Consider the following 26,159-nt stretch of genomic DNA (forward strand, 5'->3'; position numbering starts at 1 on the left):
CACACACCTTTGCACGATCGGCGCCAAGTAGATGGAAGGGGTGTGGGTGGAATTAAAAACACACACAGAGAGAGATACACGCACACACAAACAAACGATCGCTCCGTAACATCCCAGGGGCTACTTGGAAGGACCGGGAAAGGTCTATCCAGACCGAATTAGAGCTTCCCACAGGAGGTGAGATGTGACCAAAGATGTCCTCGCACTTCCCGCTTCCCCCTCCGTCCTTTCCTCCCCACCCCCGCCGGCTTCCCTTTTCTGGATGGCGCAGTGAAGCGAAAACACATGGACACTACTAGGACGGGCACACGCGCATTTCCAGGGCAGGGAGGAGAGACATCGAGCCCCGCCGCCCGAGCCAGCCGGGCGAAGAGTCTTGCTTGCCCGCTCGCTCCGCTCGTTCGCCCTGCTCCTTACCTCGTCGTCAGCTCGTGGGGTCCACCGGGAGCAGCAGCCCCCGCCCGGCCTGGGCTCAAGCCGACGCCTGGGCTCTCAGCGTTGTTGCATCTTTCCCCTTTCTTGATCGATCGGTGGCCGCCGCGGGCTCTGGCTGCTTTTTGCTACAGCCACCTTAAAAAAAAAAAAATGACACACACACACACACCCGCGCGCGCGCGCGCGCACACACACACACACCCCACACACAAAAACTTAATCCTCGCCGCCTTGGCCAGAAAGCTTCCGCCGCTACTCCAAGTGAGGATGGATGAGGAGGTGTGTGTGTGTGTGTGTGTGTGTGTGGGAAACGTAACAGCAACTTGGAATCCCTCGTTCGTTTTCTGAGGTGGGGGGGGAAAAAAAGTCTCTGGCTGGTGCTGATCCAGCAAAAAATGAAATAATCAAAATAAGAGAGGGAGGGGGCTGGTTTTTCCTCTAGCCTCCGCTTCTTCCTCCTCCGTTGTGTTGAATAGCTAGGAGAGACAGAGAGAGAGGTAGGGTCTCGGTCTCTCTCTCTCTCTCTCTCCCCCCCCTCTCTTTTCTTTTTGGGCAATAGGCGGGGTCTCTCTCTTTGCAAACCAATGACACAAACCCACATGGACCAGCCTCGCCCCCTACAGATACTCTTCGCTGCAAATAGGCTTTCTCAGGGGATTAGTGGATCAGCTAAAGTACAAACAGGCGCAGCAAGAAAGAAAGGGAAAGGGGGGGAGGGGAAAAGCGGGGGGTGAGAAGAAGAGGAAGGAGGAGCGTCTCTTGCGCTGCACTCCAATTCTCCCTCCCGCTACTTTCGCGGTTCCAAGTTGGCAGGACTTAAGAAGGGAGCGACGTTGACGGAATAGGAAGGGAATCGGCGCTGGGGCCGGGAGTCGGCGCGAAAAGTGCAGCCGCCAAACTGCGCGGGCAGGACAAGACAGCGGCTTCTTTCGTACCAGGGGGTGGGTAGGAGGGGTGAGTGTGGATCCAAATGGGTTCAGCAATTGGGGCTGCACCCTCTGCCGATGCCCCAGACGCACCCGGGTCTTCTCCCCCCTCTGGTTTCTTGCCTCTCTTCCCCCCCCTCCCATGTCCTAAACACGTGGAATTGCTGGATCTTTTCCCCGCATCTTCCCCTCCGCGACGGGGGCGGCTTCGTGATGTCTCCTAGCTCTTGTCCGGGTTGCCTGAAATTTGTAAAAAAAAAAGAGAGAGAGAGAAAAGAAAGGGGAAAAAAGCTCCATTTAGTATGACCGGTGCCCATGCAAGAGTTAGCTTGAATGGGCCGATCGACACGATTCAGCATCTTTGAAGTTGTAAATTGCAGGAAAGTAAGTCCCACCGAAGTCAGAAGAATGACTTGCAGCTCACTTGAAGTTTTAAGTTTTTCAGTGTCCTGCCTTCAGATAGAGTTTTATTGAAGCCTCCCTCAAAAAGATCTTATCCTGTGGCCCGGTGATTCCTTGACACTTTTTTAAAGGGTGTGTTCTCAACTGCACAAGAAAACCTTAATTCTCCAGAGATCTGAGGCCAGAACAGGTGAAGCACTCCTCACATATTCAGAAAAAAATACAAATGATCCACTCAATGCAGATAGAATATGCACATTTATATTTTCTTAAGATACATATGGCATCAAGTCACACCTCTTTTTAAAGAAAGCACCCTAAGGTTAGGGATTTTGGTGTTTTGTTTTGGTTTGGTTTTTTTGTTCGGGTTTTTTTGGCAATTTTACATCTATATTACTTTTTAGAAGAGTCCATTTTGAGATAAATGGGTGCAAGAATGAAACCTGGGGTGACTGATTACCGTATTTCAGGGGCTCTTAAATCTAAGGAATAGCATAAATTGGAAACCTTTAGAACACTTGAAAATAGCACTTTTATTTCTTAAAGGATAATAGGAATTTCCCCTTTGCAAATCACAGCACAATTCACAGTATCCCTCATCCAGTCTGAAATTTAAGAATGAGGCTTTGTAGCTTTCATTAATTTCAGGGTATTGAGACCATGCTGTAGTGCCCTATGGTTCCAGCTGGATGCAGTAGGAAGTATCGGGGAGTTGGGACATATCCAGTTTGCTTTTCTCATCACCAGAAGCCAGCTTTGCAGACCAGTTAAAAGCAAGACATTTTGCAAATTTGAACTTATTGTGGGTTGAATTATTGGAGTCCCTTGAGGGACTACTGAACATTTATGCACTTTGCCTCCCATGCGCCAGTATTTGGGGGAGGATGGGAGGAACCGTGTTGGCACATCAAGCCCTGCCTTTGCTTTGTCCAACTGAGGGCTTCCTGCAGCAGCTTTGCAGTGTTTCAGCACCACCCTGTCATTTTCTCTGAACCATGTTTATTTTAATGTGTGATTATTAGATCGCACATTCATCATCACCCCATACAGAGCGCAGGCAATTTGAAATGGATGTTGCAGAGCTGCAGCATAAAGGCCACCAGACTGCTGAGCCCTCTTCCGATGACATCTTAAAGACAGTGGAGCTGACATGCACACCCCCACCAAGCACTAAATTTGAACTGTGGTTTTGAGATGTCGAATGTGAGATAGGAAAAACAGTCAGACACATATTCATTTGACGTTTGAGCTTGTATTGCTTTCAGGATGACTGTTAGCCACACCATTCTTAGTTTTATCACAAAGATGTGGGCAGGTGGTGATCTTATCTTTTTTTTCTTTTTCTTTTTGCAATGTAATCTTCTAGCTTTCTTTGCTGCCTGTATTCCTTACTGTTTTGTCAAGAAAGAAAGAAGCAAGATGTGTGGCTGAGCAAACTTAAATCCAGATAAATTTCCCACTACTATCAGCATTTGAATTTCATTTGCAGAACTATATCAAGAGTTTCATATTCAGTCAACACCTAATTTAAATATAAAGCATTCAGTTCCAGGGAATCTTCCTTTTTTGATTATAAATCCTGTGTTTGTCTGCCACTACATTTTCAGTCCTTTTTCTTTCCAGAGAAATTGGTTAATACGGAAGAGTTCGTGAAATCTCTTCAATGTTTAGACTTTTGAAACCATTAATCCTGATCCTGGAAATTGCTAGATTTGAGTACTTTCAAGTAAGACTGAAGATACAGCCTTCTGCTTGTATATTCCCATGGAGCTGTGTGTTTAGCTGTGGTTTGCTGAATTCATGTGTTCCCCAAAGAACTTGAAGGCTTTCTTTGAGCTGGTCTCAAGATTTAGGAAAAGAGCTTTTCATGAAGTTTGGATCTCCTTTCAGTAACACAAGTACCCTGCTATCCATGAAAGAAAAGGAAATGTCACATACTTTAAATATCACACCGAAACAATTAGAAAAAGTTCACTAAAAGACTCATATAACCCTAATATGAACTTCTAAGTGCAAATGATTAAAGGTTTTATTTCATTTTCCTTTGTCATATATAGTAATCGTGAAAATGGATTTTAGCACTCACTAGTCAAGACATCAAATATTGAAATAGGCTGAAGATTATGCTGACTCTAAGATTTTCTTTAACAAATTTCTCTCCAGATATAGATGAAATATGCCATGATAGGCTAGCTCATATATCCCACTACAATTTATATTAAATGTACGAGAAAATGAAGCACATTATTATAACATTTTATTTCAACATTTAATTTTTTAGAAGAAACAACCTATTTATCTATCTTGTTCCATGGTCTTAAAAAAATTAAGAAATGTCCTGTCATGTAAAGCAAATACTTTTGGATGTGTACAATATTGCATTGTGCACATCCGTAATTAGATTTTTAATTGTTTATTCTAATTAATTGACTTAGGCAACAATTATTATTTCTTACAGGGAAGGGTGGATTTCCACTATCATAAATGGTAGCTTTATGGAAATGCCAAGGACAGGAGGAATTCTGGATAATCTAGTAAGAGAGAGCTGGTATTATGGGCCATTTCATTGAAATCTCAGAAGGAAAGAGACTAGAGACCCTTCCGGCTCCCATTTTGGTTCCATTTCTTACATGTGTGTGTGTGTTTGAGGAAGGTGCATTATTGTATATTGCAAGTGTACTAGTTACAGATGTAATATATTATTTAGAATCTCTGAATTCTTGACCTTGGGAGAACTATATAAAGACCTTCTGAAACTGTTTCTCGCCATTCCAGAATTGGACAGTAAGAGTCAGAATCAACTATAATAATTTAAAATGTAGCTTTACTTCTTAGTGAACCCTATAGACATTACTGTTCAGTAAACTTGCAGATGACCAACTACAACAGAGTAAATTGGGAAGTCCTAGGCTCAAATCTTCTTTCAGCCATGAGCTAGCCAAGAGGCAGAAAATAATCACTTTTCAATTGCTTTTTCTCCTCCGCCCTAGTTATAAGATGGAGGTGCATTGTTTGGTTTGATCAAAAGAAGCATTACTGAAATAATGTTTTGAAGCATTATAATGATGCTGGGGCTACTTATTACTGATTTTTCATCAGTAGTACATTTAAATAATTTTACACTTTGGAGTTAATAGTCTTACCTTTTTCTTTTCTTTTCTTTTCTTTTCTTTTTTTTGCCTGAGAAAGATGACAGGATTTTAGAGATTAGAATGAATTTTTGTAACCACATGCAAATCTGTCTGGCCACTTGCTTATATTTTAACAATAGGAAAAAGGCAGTAAGAAGCCTTATTCACCAGGGAATCCCAACGTATCAGTGCAGGCCCAACTGCTGATGCTGAGCAGTTACTGTGTGTTGGTTGTTCTTTAGTTATTTGTTTTCTTGACTGTGGAGCTCTGGACTTCAGCCCTGAGGCTTTCTTATCTATTGAACTGAATTGTGGTCTCTCTCACATGCACACTTTGGAATAGAAGCTGCTACAGCCTGTTTGTAGCAGACAATGTGTATATCATAAATGCAATGGAAGACCATTGTTTAAACATTCTTGATGGGAATTGGGCAGTAGATATACATGCCAAAATAAGCTCTGGTAAACCCAACATAGGAATATTTCATAGTTAATTTTATATTATTTCAGGCAAGGGACTGACTATGGCTACGTTACACACCCATTGAGGATTTTCCAAAATAGGCAATTGTTAAACGCTATTTACATACCCTCTTGCTCTTAATTTGCTTACTGAGTACATACAGCTTTCATAATGGAAACAGTCTTGAGCAAAAAAAAAAAATCACAATTGTTGTACCCCACTTAAATTGTTAAAATGTAAATATAGAGGGAAAGTATAATATTTTACTACAATCTTGATATGCAGCATTATACATGTTTATTTGGTTCCAGTTTATCAATATGCACACATTTTACAATGTTCCTTGAATGGTTACATACAATCCCAAGTTTGGTGGGGTTTTTGGTGTTGGTGTGACTATTTGGTATCTAATATTAGCTAGTGTGCATTTTAAATACCAAATAGTCACACCAACACCAAAAATGGTAATTAATATTAGCTAGTGTGAATTTAGCATACTAAAAAGCAGAGACATCACCCTGCCAACAAAAGTGCGTATAGTCAAGGCTATAGTTTTCCCAGTTCCAGTGTATGGCTGTGAAAATTGGACCATAAGGAAAGCTGAGCGCCAAAGAATTGAGGCCTTTGAACTATAGTGCTGGAGAAGACTCCTGCAAGTCCCCTGGACTGAAAGGCGATCAAACCAGTCAGTCCTAGAGGAAATCAATCCTGACTGCTCTTTAGAAGACCAGATCCTGAAGATGAAACTCAAATACTTGGCCACCTAATGAGAAGGAAGGACTCACTGGAGAAGAGCCTAATGCTGAAACGATTGAGGGCAAAAAAAGTGGACAATAGAGAATGAGGTGGCTGGATGGAGTCACTGAAGCAGTCAGTGTGAGCTTAAATGGACTCCAGGGGATGGTAGAGGACAGGAAGGCCTGGAGGTATGTTGTCCATGGGGTTGCGATGGGTCGGACACGACTTCACAACTAACAACAACAACAGTGTGCATTTAAAATCATGGTTTATAGGTTAGTGTGCTTTCAAGCCTACTCAGTTGTTGCATATTGAGTAAAGAATGTTAAACTTGTCAGTGTGGTCTAGTGGTTAAGGTACCAGACCAGAAAGCCAGAGACTGTGCGTTCAAGTCCTGCCTTAGCCATGTAGCCACCTGAGTGTCTTTCTGGGTCATTCTTTCTCAGCTCAACCCACCTCACAGGGTTGTTTTGGGAAAATAATAGGTGGGAGATGTATTGGATATGTTCACTGCCTTGAGTTATTTGTAAAATAATAAAAATGGGATACAAACCAGTGTCAGGCACTGTGAGAACCTAATACAGGTGAAATGTATTGGCTGGGTCAAGGACAATGGACAATGCAAAGATCATGTAATTAACCGTTTATTAACAGCTAGGCTAACTGCCACAGCTATAACTAAAACTGTTGGAACTCTGCCTGACAGCTCTTATAAAGCCAGCTGTCAGGCGGCTTAACCAATCAACGAACAGAATGTTACTTTAACCAATCAACGAACAGAATGTTACTTCCTACTTCAGCAGACTTAATACATTGCACCAGGTAATCCTCAATTTATGACCACAATTGAATCCAAAATTTCTGTTGCTAAGTGAAGCAACAGAACAGTGAGTTCTGCCTCATTTTAAAACCTTTTGTGCCACAGTCAAGCAAATTACTACAGTTGTTAAGTGAATCGTGATCATTAAGCAAATCTGGTTTCTCCTATTGATTGTGCTTATCTGTTGGGAAGGTTACAAATGATCACATGACCCTAACGATCATAACTGGTCGTAAGCTCCTTTTTTTCAATGACATTGTCATTTCAAACAGTCACTGAACGATTGTAAATCGAGGATTATCCGTATTACCTTTTGCTAGGAATTTCACCTTTGCCATTTCTTTTAGGAAATTTCTAATTCCTTGGTCAACAATTGACATTCAAATCGAAATTCAGGGATGTCAAACTGGCAGCCCACAGATCGGATGTGTCACGCACAGGCCACACCCACCCCAGCTCCGTGAAGGGGGGAAAGTCATGATACGTCACATGACAGCAATGTGATGTGGTGAATTTGACACCCGAGGTAGATAATCACTTTGCCTTTTGAAACTTGCCTATTTTTCTGTCAACTATCTGTTTCTTCTGCTCAAAGCAAGGTAAAGAAAACATTGAAAGGATGTACAAGCAACTCTATTCCCTCTGGATAATCTTAACTTTTTTCTGCACTGAGATAAATTAGTGTACTTAATTTAATTTAATTTAATTTAATTTAATTTAATTTAATTTAATATTTATATACTGCCCTTCTCCCAAAGGACTCAGGGCGGAGAACAGCCAGAAGTAAAAAACATCAAATACAAAATTTAAAAACAATTTAAAAATAAATTAAACATTTTGGCCCAACAGTTAAAATCTCCCATTAAAAATCCAAATTAAAATACACAATTGGACAGATTAGGCCAGCCCAACTTGATGAAATAAAAAGGTTTTGAGGGCCCAACGGAAAGTACGTAAGTCCGAATCGTCCGTATCTCCGGGGGGAGCTCGTTCCAGAGGGCAGGTGCTTCCACAGAGAAAGCTCTCCCCCGGGGGCTGCCAGTCGGCATTGTTTGGCCGACGGCACCCGGAGGAGCCTCTCTCCATGGGAGCGTACTGGCCGGTGGGAGGCTCTCGGTGGCAGTAAATATCCAGGTCCTAAGCCATGGAGCGTAAATATCCCATAAATATCCAGTCCCTAAGCCATGGAGCGCTCTAAAGGTAGTCACCAACACCTTGAATCGCACCCGGAGGACCACCGGGAGCCAGTGCAGCTCACGCAGGAGAGGTGTTAATGGGAATTATTATTATTATTATTATTTTATTTTATTTTATTTTATTTATATACCGCCCTTCTCCCGAAGGACTGGGGGCGGTGTACAGCCAGAATTAAAACATAAATATACAATATCATAGTTAAAATTAATTAAAATCATTAAATAGTTTTGGCCAAATTTTAAAACCCAAAATTAAAACCCAATTTAAACTCATTCACTTAGACAGCTCCGCCTGTCGGAACAGTAGGATCTTGAGGGCACAGCGAAAGACCCAGAGGTCAGAGATGTTACGAATATCCGGGGGCAATTCATTCCAAAGGACTGGACCTCCGACAGAGAAGGGTCTCCTCCTGGATGTTGCTGGCCAACATAACTTGGCCGACGGTACCCTGAGGAGTCCCTCTCTGTGGGAGCGAACTGGTCGCCATGACGCTCCCATAATCACCCACGCGGCCGCATTCTGGACCAGTTGGAGCCTCCGGGTGCTCTTCAAGGGGAGCCCCATGTAGAGAGCATTGCAGTAGTCCAGGCGGGACTTGGAGAAAAGAAGACCATTCATATACTTGCTCTTGAGCCAATGAAGTAGGGGAAAGCTTTGGCTCAGAATGTGAGACCAGAAAAAGATGGCAATGTAACACTCAGACTCCAAAGTTCTACCTTTGTTCTACTTTGACAATATATTCAATGGGCAACTAATTACAGATTTGTAGTCTAACTTTTCCTAACCAGCTCAGATGAATTAGGCTTTATTATATTTGATTTTATGCATGCATAATATTAGCAGGGAGAAGGAGAGGGGGAAGGAGATCAGCACAACAATGTTAAGCTGAGATCTTACATTCAGGTTTCATATATAATACGTGCTCATTTATAAAAAGTTGTTTGTGCAAGCTCTGGTACTGGAAAAATGCACTAATTATAATAGTGAGTTGTGTTTGTGTCATAAACCGAGAGAGACTGATATTGTGCCCTTAAAAACAAAAAACAGTAAATCTGCAAGTGATTCTGTGCTTGGATGGCTTATAAACGGTATCAGTTAACACATGATAAAGACTGTGAATTTAACATGTGCCAGGTGAACTTTAGCACTTCACACATTTTAAAAACAGTATGCAGCCGTGTAGAAAGTGCCTCTCCTCAAAGCACTGAGGAAATGGTTGTGAGTTATTTAAAGGGATAGATATCACCAGTAGGGAATACAAAGCTAAATTCATACCTTCTATTAGGAGTGTGTTAGGTGAGGAGAGGAGAGAAGTTTGACAGGACCTATTCCTGTGGACAATTGTAAAAACTGTACTTCATAAAGTTGGGTTGATTATAAAGCTATTAGCATCCCATCAGTATCTTCCTGCTAGAGTTCAGCTGTCCTGTCTGTTGCCCTCACTCTTTGCCGTAGTAAAACTATTCTGCTCATTTTCTCTTTCTGTATTCTAATGCAATTATAGTTTCCCAAATATATCCTCCTGCCTCTGGGAGATAAGGCTTTTCCTTAGTCTTGTTCAGCAAGCTTGAAAACAAGAAAACCTAGCAGCTGCAGTTGGAAAATTCCAATAAGGTTGCTGATAAATCTTATGAGAAGCTGCATTTTTCAAGAGGGCAGGCAAAAAAGGAGGAGGAGGAGGATATGACAACAGAAGACAATCCTTGAGCATCTCTCAAACAAGAAAATATAACTATTTAACCTCCACCATCACATTAGAGTCCCTTTAAAAAGTCCAATAGTTTTCAGATTTTAAAAATTTGAACACTTAGAATTAATCTAGACTCCCGATTTGACTTCAAATAGTTTAGAAAATATAGCGTGAGATCACACCAGGGAATGTTCTATTTTAAGATTTTTATTATCAATGTTTTTATATATTCTTGACGCAATTTGGAGTGTTATTTCAAAGAAGATCCATGGTCAAACTCCTACTTGGAAATGTAAATTAATTAAGACATCAATTGGGTAACTTTAGATTAGCTGCTATCTTTCACCCCATACGGAAGAAAAGGATGATACAGGTGGTCCTCGACATACAACCATTTATTTAGTGACCATCTGAAGTTAAACGGCACTGAAAAAAATGACTTATGATCAGTTTTCACATTTACAACCTTTGCAGCATTCCCACGGACATGTGATCAAAATTTGGTGCTTGCCGACTGGCATGTATTCATGACAATTTCAGTGCTCTGTGGTCATGTGTTCTCATTTGTAACTTTCCCAAATGGCTTCCGACAACCAAAGTCAATGGGGAAAGCAAGTGAATCTTGCTTCATTCACTTAATGGCCACGTGATTCACTTAACAACTGCCATAATTTGCTTAACAACTGTAGTCAACTCACTTAACATCTGTCTTGTTTAGCAACAGAAATGTTGGGCTCAATTCAGTGGTGGGTTTCTACCGGTTTGCCCCGGTTCGGGTGAACCAGTAGCGGTGGTGGTGGGAGGCTCCGCCCACCTGCCCAAATGTCATCATGGGCGCTCTGTGCATGCGGTTCTGTGCATGCGCAGAAGCACCCCGCGCACGCTCACAGTTCGAACCGGTTGCAAAGGTAAGTGAAAACCATTACTGGCTCAGTTGTGGTCAGAAGCCAGGGATTACCTATATGTACAGGTAATCCTTGATTTGCAACCACAATTGAGCCCAAAATTTCTGTTGTTAAGTGAGGCATTTGTTAAGTGAATTTAACCTTTTAACGACCTTTCTTGCTTCAGTTGTTAAGTGAACCACTGCAGTTGGTAAATTAGTAATCCAGTTGTTAAGGGAATCTGGCTCCCCCATTGACTTTGCTTGTCAGCAGGTCACAAAAGGGGATCACATGACCCCAGGACTCTTCAATGGTCATAAGTATGAACCAGTTGCCAAGCATCTGAATTTTGATCACATGATCATGGGGATACTGCAAAGGTTATAACCATGAAAAACGGTCATAAGTCACTTTTTTCCAGTGCTGTTGTAACTATGAACGGTCACTAAATGAACTGTTATATGTTGAGAACTACCTATACATTACCTTGGACTCCTGGAAAGAAATATAAATCTAATAGTACTAAGTAACAGAGTCTAAATGTTGATTTAAAATGTAATGAAAGTGAAGCTGATAACGTATCTTAACGGGAGGTTTCTGAAACCTCAATATACATGTGACTATTTCTTGCAGATACAATGGACTATTGTGCTCCAGAAAGTGTATTCTTCATGCTGCTATTTTTAGCTATCTTTTATTATTCTTTTTCCTGTTCTCCTTTAGATTTCTAGGTACTATTATTCCATATTGTTTTTGTTTATTTATTTACTAGACCTGTATAACTCATAAAATAAAATAATAAATACTGTTTCTGTGTTGTACAGATTCCACATTGTACTTCTTGGGTGGTTACACTGCCAGGCACACTCAGGTTGTTGAGCAAGTCACAAATAAATAATTGTAAGCAAAGTTCTTATTTACTGATTTCTCAGAATGTGTATACCGATTGTTAGTGTCATACATTACACTAAATTTAACTGTGGTACATCTTGTTTTAGCTTTATATAATGTCTCAGTCATAATTTATAATGTAGTATTTTGTGGAATCCCAACTCATTATAGATTATTCATCAAATCATGATTAAGGAATTCATGGCTTAGCACAATACACGAGCCACTTCACTGTGGATTCTTTTGGTTGAAGACAATGGATTTGGAAACATTTTTGATATACAGCAAAAAATAAATAAATAAATAGTGGCTCAAAAACAGGCATCTGGAACTTCAATAGTGAATTTTCCTTTGGAAGGAGTGCCCCAAATGGTATTGTAAAACTCAGTAATATAATTGTTTGTTCTTCACTGCAGCAATGATCTTCTTTTCAGAAAGAAAAAAAAAAAACAGCTGGGCAAGATTGTAACGTGTCCTAGGAAATTGCTGAAAATCACCCCCTTAACTCATGGTATACTCACTGTTCTTCCTGCTCAAAATTGTACTACTAATAATCTCACACGGTTTGGAATACAATGCAGAGGGCTCAAGAAATTGCCAAAGGGATGTTTTTGCAGTCAGTCTCACCAAATACACATGAAAATTGAGGTGTACACAAAAATAGACTAGGAGAGTTTGTGCTTCATTGCATTATCCAGTTGCTCCATTGCTAGAACTCTTTCTGGAGGGCAGAAACTGATGTTGCCTTAAATTCACCTCTCATTTAGACATATTTTAAAAAGGAGGAGAAAGCTAAATATTCAATGAAAGAAAAATACATGTATCTCCATATATCTGCGTTTTGATACTTTAATTTGGGCATGTACCTTATTTATTTGTTGAATTTATTTTAATTCAACGGCCACCTCCAATGTGATGTTCCACGTTAGAGTCCCGAGTCATCTGGCAGAGCCAGGTCTTCAAGCTCCTGTGGAAGGAAAGAAGAGTGGGAACCAGTCTCACCCCAGGGGGTAAAATGTTCTAAAGGGCCGGAGCCACAGCAGAGAAGGCTCTTCTGGACCTCGCTAGCTGGAATTCCTTGAGCGATGGGGCCCGCAGCATGCTTCCTCTGCCAGCATAGATTAAGCGGGCCAGTCCCAGTTTACTTATGTATATGGCATGTGAATCTATATGAAACCAAAAAAAAATCTACCCACCGAAAGGAAACTGAAACTGAAACCTTCCAGGTACAGAATAGTGGGAGGGCACAGCAACAGGAACTATCTATTATAGCAACATGGTAGTCTTGCTCTGCACTGAATAGCTTACGAAATGTTGCTGAAGGGTCTTAGTCTGGGCAGGAGTATCATAAATGGGCTTGTACTCAAGCTGGCATGAGTATAAGACAGGAATATCAGAAGTAGTAACTGCTGATATACATAACTCCAGAATTGCAGTCAAAGTCAAACAACAGGTTCTACTTCCAATGTCATATTCCGCCCTATGAAGATATTAATATGTAATAGAGAGGCAGATTGGCAGAAACGTAATACCAAGGAGAAAGGAAATACGAGATGCAGAATTATTTGGCAATTAGCAATTATTTCATAGTGTCTTTGCATCAAGGAATCTTTGAACACATTCTGGAAAAAGGGGTGGGGGTGGGAGGAAAGGAAAGAAAGAAAAAAGAAAAGGAATAGTGTGTACCATATTCCAGAGGATTCTCACTGAGTTAACAAATAATGGAATATATGAAGGCATGTTAAAATGACTGAAGTGGGTGCTGCTTTGACTAAAAGGCTGTAATGAATTTATGCATAATTAAAACAAACATAATGCAAGTCAATGTTTCTTTTTCTTTCTCAGTCTAGTCTCAATGTGCAAAACATAGTCCTGATAAGTTACTTAAATTTCTGACCTTTTAGAGGCTTTGATTTGTTGAAGGAACTGAATCTCCAAAATATCCCTTTTAAGTCGGACAAATACCAGCACTGAAAATCACTTAGACTTGAATGTAGGGGAACACTTTGGATTTTAAAAAATGTTGTTGGAAGTATTTATTTTATTTTTTTAAATCTACTGTGGCCACTTACAGACTCCAGGCACTTAGCATTCTAATCCAGTTTTAGATTAAGATCTGTAGTGACTGAGGCTGTAATTGTTAGAGTTGATAAAGCACTGGTTTCATTAAGTGAGCATAAACTTCTGTTAAAAATGCCAGCGGGAGCCTCAATAATGTTGCAGTGTATTCTCACTATCTGACAAGTGTGTTCCTGCTCAAAGATAATTTCAGGGTTTTTTCCCCCCTCCTTTTTCTTCAAATGTCACCTTTTAAGAAAATGTCAGTATTTTAGGAGCTTGCTGGTTCTTGTCAGGTACTTTTTGAATGTTTTCTAAACATGTTGTTTTAGTTAAACATTTCTGTTTCACTTGTCAAAGAAAAAAACCATTTGTGTAGAGCTCAGTCCCTTATTATTAGTCAGCCATTTTGCATCTTAATTCAGAAATACTCTGTTGTTCTTCTTCACCTAAAGGTGTTCTTAGAACAAACTCTCATAGTAAATCAGTGTGCTGAATGTTAACTCTCCATCTAAAATGGAGTGGAGAATGATGGCCCTTTTATGACTTCTGGACTTCAACTCCCAGAATTCCTGAGCCAGAAGGAAGTTGAAGTCTACATGTCATGAAAGGGCCATCGTTCCACACCTCTGATCTAAAACAATCTCAAACTTTCCTTCTCAACTTCATTGGTTCGTCATATTGTTCTGCAAGGTGTTTGCTTTTTAAAATGTCACTTGCAACTTAGTGAACAACAAGCTGTCTTCCTTAAAATAAGCTCATTTGCAGGCATAAATATAGATGCTGAAGATGGTAAAGACTTATATGGATGTGCTGCTTGATACTATATCTAGTTTGATTTCTATTATTGCTAGTGGGAAGCAAGTTCTCAGTTACTTGAACCTCAATCATTTAAAGCTAGTACCAGATCTGCCCAAATTACATTATAAATACTAGTGCATTCAAGATACTTTTACAGAATGAAAAATACCTATCTACTGGACTATTTATTTCATCATCACATCTCATAGACTGTAGATATAATCTAGGGATTACATCTTTCTATTATGGCCATATTTTTATATATTATGCTTAGGAGTAGAGTTAGAGCTAGATTTTGATTATATCTCAGTGACTTACATTATCGTCCCAGATGTCCTTTTTCAAACAGCAACTGGACTTTCTTTGTTTTTCCTTGAACCACATTTCGCTTCTCATCCAAGAAGCTTCTACAATTCTGACCAAATGGTGATCCACCATTCAGTCAGAACTGAAGAAGCTTCTTGGATGAGAAGTGAAATGTCTTCAAGTAAGACGTTTTCAAGTGTCTTCAAGTGAAACGTCTTCAAAGAAAAACAAAGTCCAGTTGCCTTTTGAAAAAAGCACCTTTGGGACAACCATGACCTGGATGATTGGGAATCTCCATAGACATGACTCACATTAATTTAAAGATGCATGATGTTGATCAAATTGCAAACTTTTCTTCAACATAATCTTTTCAAGAAAGAGGAGAAAAAGGCATGTATACTGAAAAATCTACTGAACTGAAACATTGACAAGAGGCAGGAGCATGCACTGCTTCTGCATTTCTACAAGCAAGTGAGCTTTGCTGGGAAATACTGCTTTATTTGCAGATGCAAGCAAAAGGACTTGCTAAAACCTGAAAAAGTGATCTTTTGATCACTCTTACTCTCTGGTCACAATAAAAATGCATCATTCCTCTCTGGTTTTTTTTTTTCCTATTTGTCTTTATTTTTAAACAAGCCCAGACAAGACAAATAGCTGATGAAACTTGTGCATACAATAGGTGTAATCTTTCTTTGTGGTATCAAGTCACCAGACTTAATATTTAAGCATATACTACACACCCTTGAAATATTTCCCATTAAAGCTTCCAGATAAATTACACAGATAATCCTTGAGTTGATCCATTTGGTTTAAAGTCTGATGGGAGTACAATTTTGATAAGTGTACCAGGTGTTCTTAAACCAATAGATATATTTATTGCTACCCCTCCCTGTCTATAAAACTTGAACTTCGTCCAAGTCCAGCTTTTCAGCAGCTCAGCTTAGAAGAATCATAGAAGAATCAACTATACTTTCCTTAAAGACATTTTCAAATAATGAAAAGATGGAGATTTACAGTATTTAACACCATCTATTCAAACATTTGCACTGGTACCTAAGGAATGTGTATCACAATTTGGCCATGTTCCCACAGCACACTCTTCCAACTGCTTCTCTTTTAGACATTAAACACAATTATCAAATATATTAATTACATTCTATGATTTTTAGAATTCATGAGATGGAATATATAAATGTATATATTCCGTGGACCTTACTTCATATTTAAGTGGTCAGAAGAGGGGGTGTGCATAAGTGCACTAAGGTGCCTATCATCCCTGTCATTGTATTTTTATTCTCTTATTCTTGTTTTAGTTTTTGTTTGACAAATTCTAATAAATAATAAATAAATGTAATGGATAAATCAATAAGTCATATTCAGTTGCCAAGTCAGGTTTCCTAATTCACATGACACAATAAGAAAACCAGGAATGAGGTATCTGTTAACAGCAGTATACATCAGTGGGTTTTTCATTTTACAAGGAAATCAGCAGTACAGGTAGTCTTTGACTTACGACTACAATTGAGCCCAAAATTTCTGTTGCTAAGGGAGACATTTGTTAAATGAGTTTTGCCCCATTTTATGACGGTTCTTACCACAATTGTTAAGTGAATCACTGCAGTTGTTAATTTAGTTTTTAAGCAAATCTGGCTTTCCCAACAGCTCTGTTTGTCAGAAAATTGCAAAAGATGATCACATGACCCCAGGATACTGTAACCATCATAAATATGAGTCAGTTGCCAATCATCTGAATTTTAATCATTTGACCATAGGGTAAGTGTGAAAAATGGTCATAAATCATTTTTTCCCCTGCCGTTGTAACTTTGAACAGTCACTGAACAGTTGTAACAGTTGTAAGTCAAGGACTACCTGTAATTAACTAATGTCCCCAATTTATTATCTACAATGAAGTGCATGAGGAAATAAATACAACATAATATAGATGCCTGAAACACAACCATGTTTAGGACTTCAACATCAAAAGTATTTTAAGATTAGAAGAGATTGCCAATTTCCCTGTGGCTTCAAGCCAAGTAGATACACGTGAAAGTGAAGCCAATATGGACTTTCTGAAATGAAATTGCAGATTGAAGACATTGGCTTTGCAAAAAGCAAAGCCAATGATTGTGGCTAAGAATGAGGAACCCATGAGAATATTGTCTCCTTTGACCCTCTTTGGAGAAAGAAAGAATGTGGCACTCCTTGCATTATGCTTAAGACTCTTGCTCCTCATGAGGAGACAGCAAAGCAGTGGTTTCTAGAGGATGAGAGAACCAGGAGATGAAAAAAAAATCATCATTATTGTTCTAGCCACAGTCATAGCCATCAAAGCACACTAAGGTCACATTTTCTTTACTAACCACAATCCTATTCTGTTTTAAAGAAATTAAGCACTTTCAAAATGACAATGCTGAAAACACAACATTGAGTGCCTTCAATATGAGAAAATGAAACTGTCTTTATGAGCTTTAAGAATTCAAAAAAAACAGCAAAAGAAAGTCAAAGTTCTGGCTGTAGAAAATTTTTAACGGATCAAATGGATTGTAAAATTTTAGACAGATCGGAGGTAAAACTTTTTTAATAAAAAGATTATTTTAAAAAAGTAAAGTCAATATTTACTATCTCCTGGAGTGGTTTAAAATATCTATAGCTTAGTAAACTTTTTCACAACCTGTTTTTTTGCATAAACTAAAGGGAGATTTTAAGTATCCTTCCAATCAGACTTCATGAAGACTGTATATTTGTAAGTCGTTAATAGTATTAATGACATTTATATGCGTACATCAAGCAGCCCTCCAAACATTTAAGTAAATTAACTCAATAAATCATACATTCAAATGCAACATAAAACAAGGTAATAAAACTTAGAGCAGCTCAAATTTAAATAACATGTTTTAAAAGGAAGAGGCTCACACTATATGATTTACTTACAAGGTAAACAGAAACATATTTCACAGTTCCTACCCTAAAAAGCCATTAAAGATGAGACCAGCATCAGTAGAGAAATAACTGGTTCTTGTTGAAAAAGTACTTATGTCATTTGATGGGTACATTCAGATTAAACACTCTGTTACAAATTCAGGTAGGTGATTTGGGAGAATGTAGTCTTTTGGCCAATGCCTGAAATATTTTGAGTATTAACATTATTTGAATGAATGCTTCTTTATACAAAGTTTGTCCTGTAAACTGTCCCATATAAAATCTAGAGGACTTGGCTGGCAGATGAAGGCATATTTCACATATGTAGCATGTGAAGGCTGTTGCGTGTCTACTTATTGGGACTTGGATGTTGCTATTGCTGCAAAATGCAGGGTAAAGTAAACCCCTGTTTGTGTACCAGGATGAGGCTGAAGGATATTAGGGTTAGGCAAGCAACAAATACAGTATCACATCCCCACAGGGTAAGCTTTGCTTCTTTTGTACATGAGGTTCCTGTAAGGGGGGAACTATCATAACCTATTTTAAGGCATACATAAAAAAACATCTAACTGCCATTTTGCTGCCAGATTTTGGCAGTATGAACCTGGGAGGGCTATTGGACTGGAAAAAGCTCTCACTGTATAGAAGAATTTATTTACTGGAAACTTCTCCCTGTACTGCATTATGTTTTGGGATGTTGTTGAAATATGAACTAAATTCCAGACAGGATGATCATTAATGGCCACCATTGTTTAGGCCTGCTTACATATTTCAAAAATGGATTTAAATTGCTTGCGCAATGTCCTAACTAACACTTACTTCTTCTAATTGCTGAGCCATTTCAACTTCTGATCACTCCTATACTATCAGTTATCAGCTGATTAGCAGCTGCCGCCCTGCTATTCACATAGAAGTCATCATGGAACTGCTGAGTATGCAACATTTTCTGCTCTTTCTGTCCATGTCTATTTTGGGCATAAATCCATGAAGTTCACATATTCTATAAATAGAGCAAATTTTGGCAATCAAGATTGTTCAGTTAATTATACAAGATTTGCTATATTTCCAGCTACAAAGGAAAAAAAAACACCAGAAAGAATCAGCATGGTACAGTGTGTAGGGTTTGAGAATCCTTAGTCCAAATTCTGTCTCAACTGTAAGGTTTACTGGATAATTTTTTGGGGGCAAGTCATCAGTGAACCTATTCTACTTACAGACCTGCATGGAGAACAAAATATTATACTGAATTTTTTTAGTTGGATTGAATTATTACATACGAGGAAGCAATTTTTCCAGGTCAGGAAAAATGTCTATTAAGTTAAGATAGCAACAATAGTTGGAACAGTATTACTATGGAAATACAAATGCATTTGGAAATACAAATGCAAATTTGGTACAAAAAATTAGATTTTTTTGTTATAAAAACATTGTTGCAAAAACATTGAAAGCTTTTTCAAACAACTAATGCTACTTTGTATGGTATTCATTAATTGCATGGTCATGTCCTCAAATCTGCATTCTTTTCTTATTCAAGCACTTCTGCCTGTATATTAATGTCCTTATAAATTGTGCTATAACATGAATTAGTACATTATAGTGACAAAATGTATAATACACATTGGATAAGAGATGTTCATCACTGGATTTACATATCAGTAAACAATATTAGATATAAGTTTTTAATGCACAAAAATAATAATTCCAGAATAATAGTGGAATAAATTAGAGATCATAAAGTACATTGAACAATTTCAACTTGGGTTATCTATATGGTCTTGTTCAAATTTGTCCTCCCATCCCAAATTTAGATTTCTTCTGATGGCCTAGAATTTTAGGACCTAATGTCTACTAAGAACATGCTAAAAGTAAATGCCAGTTCCAATTTTGTTTGGTAGTGGAATTACATTTTGCTTTGAAGTTCATATGAATTTTGTTAAATTAAGTTACCTGGTATAGCACTGAGTGGCTATCCTAGTGTGGATAACATAAAATCTAAGACAATGTTTCAGATTCTAGAATGAGGAAGTCCTAATGTTTGCCTTGAAAATTGCTAAGAGTGACCAGAATAGTTATAGAGCAGTGGTCCCAAACCTTTACAACTTGGTGGCCTGGAGGAGGGGGTGGAGAGAGAAACAGGCCCACCACTTGTGCAAGTTGAGCTGCTTGTGTGTGTGCTGGCCTGCCATTTGCACAAGTTAAGCTGCATGAATGCGCGGCTCGGTTCCAAACAGGCCAGGACCCAGTAGCAGGTTACAGCCCAGGGGTTGGCGGGGGGGGGGGCTTTATAGGAGATACTGTACTCTTTAATATGCATTTCTTCTCTTACATACCAAATAAAGGCACATAACAAATGCAGGCATTTAAATAACTCTTAGTGGTGTCTTTCCCATGGATGTATAAAGACCATTGGCTCAGATAATTTACAAACACATCCAAATGGAAGATAATTTCAGAATCCAGAACAAAATGTTTTAAGAACTTTGAATGGATACCAATAATGGACTGATACATACAATTGGATAGTAAAGTATGGTGTGTTTTGTGTTGAGCAAATGCTATTTCTAATTGTGTGATTTTCTACTGTGTCCTTTAATCAATGAATGGATGTCACACCAGGGGTTTGTTATTATGTTATTGTGTGAAATGAGAGTCAAAATTGGACAGAAATATTTCAACCCAAATACTTTTAGTCACTGCTGCTTGATTGATTATGGATTTTTTTTTAAAAAAATAATCCAATGTTAAATTTGCTTCTTTGCAAATAATGTTAATTTGTCCAAGTACTTTGCAGTTACTAAGACAATTATTATAGTTTTCTCTGAGTGTCATATGTCCTACACATTATTTGATATAATATATCTTAGGGGAATGTTGTAAGCCGATATTAGCAATTAACTCATTAATCTAAAAATCACAATTCTTGCAATTAGTAGAGAACTGCACAGGCACTCTAATTACAAACTCTGCACAAAAGGACAGGCTCACAGGGAGCATAGAGTCACCTAATTAGCCAAAAAATTCAAAGAAAGAAAGAAAAAAGAGATGTTAAGGGTCAGACAGTAAAAGATGTTAACGTACAGATGGTAAACCTGAGGACTGATCTGCGAAGAGATTATATAGCATGTATGTATGTATGTGTATGTGTATGTGTATGTGTATGTATATGATACACACACATATACGTATAGATACACACACATATACGTATAGATACACACACACACACACACACACTGAGAGACAGAGAGAGAGAGAAATCCTTTTCAATAACTTTATCGGCAATCCTAGTTTCATTCCATTGGGTTTTTTTTATGCTGTTGCAGTTTATGCCAAGCCTACTTCATATGCTTTCCTCTAGATATACAAATCAGTTGTTCCTAATAATCATTGTTCCCAACCTATTGTAGGTAATATGTAATCACAAACTAGGACTCAAATATGCATATGATTTTTAGCTTAAAGGAAACTTTCTGGACTTTTGCTAGCAATCCTTCAAGGTGAGATTGGGAGAGATTACATTTCTCCAGAAAGGCCAATTTAGGATGTTCATTGACACTGAGTTGTCTCTGACCCATCAGCTGATGAAAGAAACAAAAAAAAAACCCACATTGTATAAGTCAGGCAGATCCCATAATAATTATGCATGTCTTAATTACATCATAATTAGTCCATACAAGGCTGATTTTGAAGAATATCCCAAAGCATCAATAAATAAAAAATGCAGTGAGGCTAGTCCCTATGAATAATAGCAGAATAACTACTTCAGGTGGGAAAACAATTAGTACAGTAACAGCATGTTTCAAGTCTTACTGCAAGTGACTGAGAACATAAAACCTGGTAATTGTGGAATAAAATATGTGATATTGGAGGTGTCAAAGCCAAAAGTTCTTTGCATAACACAAAGCAAAACCAAAAACCAAGTGTGGGCAACCCATCACTTTGAAGCTTTGTACAGAGCACTGCTGTGTCGGGAGGAAGATGAAGGAGCTAAATATTTTATCGATGTTTGATTAGCAATGTGTTTTATTATACACATTCTTCATACTAAAGAGATCCACGTGTGCCTATCTTTTGGAATTTTAAAAAATACATATTTGCTTTGCTACGCACATCACAATCCACATAAGGATAGTTTTCATTTTGCATGTATGAAATAACCTCACAGATCAAAAATCAGTGATAAAGCATCATCTCAAGCCCTATTTGAATGTTCATCTGCACATGTAGATTTCATAAAGGAATCTTCTGCATGAAGTCCACTTACATAATAATATGCAAGAATGCCATTATTATACCCAATTTTGCTTGTGCAATTGTTAATACAGGTAGAACAACAGAATTAGCCCAACCCATTCCATTCCAATATCTTTAGTTTAGCCCTCTGACTGCCACGAACCCTCGCAGCAAGTGCAAATACTTGGAAAACAATCGAGAAATAATAAAGATCTCTGAACTCATGCCAGCTCTTTCAGGGATTATTTTTAATGTAACGTCTTACAATTTTATTATCAGAGAAAAATGAGAAAAAAGAATTAATTTGGGATTAGTTTATTGAGGAAGTCGAAGGGTTTTTTCCTCCATGAAAAACATAGAATAGTTACTATTAAGGAGGATTTTTAAAACACATATGCTTTCATACCACAGCTGGATTATTGTTTCCCAAGAGTCTGCAGTGTAAAACTGATGTATTTTTTTAATAACAGGGTTTGTGAGACAAGATAATAAACAAGTAGTTATTAATACCTTTCTCATAGGAAGTACTTGTTGCTAAGATAAGAAAAAGGTGAGTTTCATAAATGAAGGCTTTAAACTTTAAATTTAAATCCTGGAAATATGATGGAAATAAAATTTCCCATGTCTCCATATGTGAAAGGTCAAGCAAGGTTGCTTCAAGTTAGTTGGACTCAAAATGACAAGTTCCTTATAGTCAGATATAGATTTAGTTAATTGCTACATCTGAGTAGATCTGTCATTTATCTTGGTTATACCAGGATTAGGAGCTGTCATTTCTCTTCAATTTATATAGTTTTTTTTTCTACAGTGAACATTTTGAGAACCAGTGTGATTGGAATTCAATAGGAAAAAAGCAACAGGTGAAATTCTTCTTGTTGTTGAAACTTGCAACTTGCATCTAGTTAATTCCCAGGATAATTTCTCTTATTTGTGCATTCTACCTGCAGATCAATAGAATTTTGAAATTACAACACTGCTTTTCTGTCTACCATTGTTGATAGTATTATATGACAATCTATATGGGACAACTTCATTTCAAAAAGGATTACATAGCTACATGGAAAAAAAATACACCAGCTCACTGAAGCTTACAAATACATAAACAGGTGATTTGGAAAAACTAGCTAAATAACTTGTCTTAAAACAGGCAGGATATTCAAGAGGAATACTGTCAAATTCATTCACTCTCATCCTGATTCGATTCCTCAAGCCAGTCAGAACACTGAGTATCCGAACAAAATGTTAATTGATGGGACAATCCAGAAACCTTTAAATTTATGTGTATATATAATCACTGCATGCAGCATGTGTATGGGATACCATATGTCCATATACACTCATTCCTACAAACATATCACATCCATTAGTTCTCTCCGATCAAGGTAGTCTCCTTAAAGTAAAACTAAAGACTCACTCTACAGTACTTGAACTTGATTTTTGGTGATTACATAGACATGTGTACACATTGTAGCTTACTTAGTGAAAAGAAAGAAGTGGTTTTGCCACAGCTTTTTCTTCTAAGATACTTTTGCAATTTTCCCATGTAATCTATGGCCCTGGTCTTTCTCACAGAATCACATCAAAGTATTAACTGTTTCTGACTCTGGAGTCCTTGGTGCTCTCTGAACTTGGTTGTTTTCTTGCAGATGTTTCATTATCAAACTAAGTAACATTGACACTGCTTATTCTGATTCCTGATACCAGTAGCATTTGAAGCATCACCCAAGAGTGGCTAGGTTTTGATGAGAAAGTAGATTCAGTATGCATGTTTTTTACTGAGAAGTGTGAACTAAATAATAGGTGAGGAGGTATTTGTTCTTTTGCAACTATGAGGGTCTATTGTTATATTCTTAAGGTAAGAAAGGAGAGAAATGGACTGTTGCTATTATAGTGGCTAGGCAAGTAATAACGCATTAGGTTTGGATTCCTAATAGAAACCGCAGCCAACAATTTTGCTACTGATTCTCTAAGAAGGCCATTTTAGGTTTTCTTTGCTTTTGAAAAGGTTCTTAAAATTTGAGATAATCCAATAAAGCTGAATGATGAGATATGCAATCAGATCAAAGAAATTACTTCTTTACGCAGTTAAACTGTGGAATCCCCTCTGTTCGATAGTCATAATCTTCTGTGGCTTTAGAAATGGTAGACAGCTAATGTAGGCTATGAATGTATACTAACTGTGCAGGCTGTACACTACCAACAGTATCCAAGGCTACATGTCTCAGAATATTAGTTGCTAGGATTTAACTGTGGAAGAGAGTTATTTCATCAAGAGCATACTTGTAGGCTTCTCATAGGCTTGGCATTTTACAAAAAATAGTTTGTGGATCAGCATGGCTGTTAGATTCTTAGGTCAGGTTCAATAAATGGTTCCATGAACATTTTTCACTCACCCTAGATTTTTTTCAGGGAGTTATTCTTGCTGAGACAGTTCTCTGCAAACAGTTAAGCATGTATTTATCTAGATATTTTGGCTCAGAGCAGGGCAATAAAAGTAATTATGGGAACTCCATATTTTTACTAGAATGTTATGTGGAAGTTTGTAGCTGTGCTTCAACTATGAAGAATAATGTCCCATTTCTGATAATTTATGAGGGTTCTAACTTCCTTGTCTGCAAACTATCCGGTTCTTGTTGTACTAGGCACTCAGCCCAATACAGACAATGTTAATATGGCTGTGATCCAAGCTAGTGACAATATTCTGACTTCCATTGCATTTATAGACTATTATTCATGTCAGTGGCCTGGCTTGTGACTAGGAAGACCTGTTGTTAAGTTGATTCCCTACAAGTAAACTTGTATAACAGATCTTCCAGAAAGCTGGGGACTCTCTGCCCTGAGCACTATCATGTTGAAGCCCAGGCAGTGTTACTATCTCCTTGCCTTGTTCCATCCTTTCCTTTGAAAGTGTTCTTAGTAACATACACTGTGTCTTAATTAGGGTTGCCAGATATTTCAATTGGCAAAGAAGAACACAGATAATTGGAAAGGAAGACAAATGGAGGCAGGGGCTGAAGGGCATACTAATAATCCTGGCATCCACCACAAAAATTCTAGCAAAAACAAAAATATATATTTAGCATCCTATATGTACTACATGAAACTACTTTTTCCAGCATCAGACTGTTTCGCTCAATCATAATTTACATTTACTAACAATAATAAGAATCGACAATGACATGTTTTTCAATATATGAGACGTGTACTCTACCGATCACAGTGAACATAGATATAAAGGGCTGGATTAAAAAACTATTTATTTATCAAATTTATATGCTACCCCTCTGACCAATCTCGCCATCCAAAGTGACAATTGCTGGAATCAGACAATAAATGAAATAACATAAATCTAGGTAGTTGAGTTCGTTGAAACAGGGAAAGAAAGAAATCAACAATTTACAGGGTCACAATACACAAACGTTTGAATGACTACTATGAAAATAGTTCAAAGTAAAATAATACTCAAGCTACTCAAAAAGCTGGACAATATTTCATTTTAATGTCTACCAAATGGAGGATATGAGGATAAAAAAGAGGACATTTCCTCTTTTTGTCAGACATCTGATAATCTTACTCTTAGTCAACTTTGTATAACAAGGTTCTTTACTACACTCTTCCCTATCACTGTAACATAGCAAGCTTTTCCACAGTTTCTCATCGGCACTTATCCTATTATATATTTTTCTTGTCCAGTGCCTTATGTCTCTGTGTTGTACCTTAAAATTTATATTGCTGGTCCAATCTTAATTTTTTTCCTTGTGCAATGAGTAGCTTCAATCAAACCATTCAACCAAATATTTAATTGGGTTATACTTTTTTTAAGCGCATAGAAAGTCTACTTCAATTTGAGCCTGACTCTTGCTGATTTTATGATATATTCATATACATTTCTGGCACTATGGAAATGGTTTTCCCACTGACTTCTTTTGAAGTTGGTTTTTAAATCCCAGCAATTTAGCTTGTCTCTTTCAGTGTGAACCCTCCTCCCAATAACATCTTTATTAATGGGATTTATTTTATTGGAAAAAAGCCATTTAACATAATTCAATAATCTCTTAAACAAATGTTTAGCATATATTACTCTAAAATATTTCAAGGGAAAGCAAGGTTTGGGGCTTGTCTACTAATTCTCAAGTTGTTATAGATCGAAGGTTATTTTTTTAATGGAAAACAAATATCTTTACAATGCATCATGTTGAAGCAAATAAAAGAAAACATTGCTGCCCACATGGTTGTATTCATAATACCTAGTTGTAAAACTGCAA

General features: G+C 37.9%; 1 protein-coding gene and 1 long non-coding RNA gene across 26 annotated transcripts in view; both read right to left on the reverse strand.

Moving 5' to 3' along the window:
- The window catches only part of CTBP2 (C-terminal binding protein 2), a 257,292-nt gene extending 256,142 nt beyond the window's left edge, over nt 1–1,150 (reverse strand). For 7 of the 24 annotated variants that reach the window (XM_087871624.1, XM_087871604.1, XM_087871622.1 and 4 more), the window contains exon 1: nt 418–922. The gene's annotated coding sequence lies outside the window, so the exon portion shown is untranslated. Of the gene's footprint in view, nt 1–417 lie in introns of all 24 variants that reach the window. The other 17 variants (XM_087871627.1, XM_087871609.1, XM_087871597.1 and 14 more) reach the window with 11 other exon arrangements.
- Nucleotides 1,151–12,442: 11,292 nt separating this feature from the next.
- LOC117676715 (uncharacterized) overlaps nt 12,443–26,159 on the reverse strand; it is a 189,457-nt gene continuing 175,740 nt past the window's right edge. For both annotated transcript variants that reach the window (XR_009620377.2, XR_015728337.1), the window contains one exon: nt 12,443–12,544. This is a non-coding gene — a long non-coding RNA (uncharacterized LOC117676715). The remainder of the gene's footprint in view (nt 12,545–26,159) is intronic.

This window comes from Pantherophis guttatus, chromosome 6 (assembly GCF_059756535.1).
Source record: "Pantherophis guttatus breed Tessera chromosome 6, ASM5975653v1, whole genome shotgun sequence".
Classification (NCBI taxonomy): domain Eukaryota; kingdom Metazoa; phylum Chordata; class Lepidosauria; order Squamata; family Colubridae; genus Pantherophis; species Pantherophis guttatus.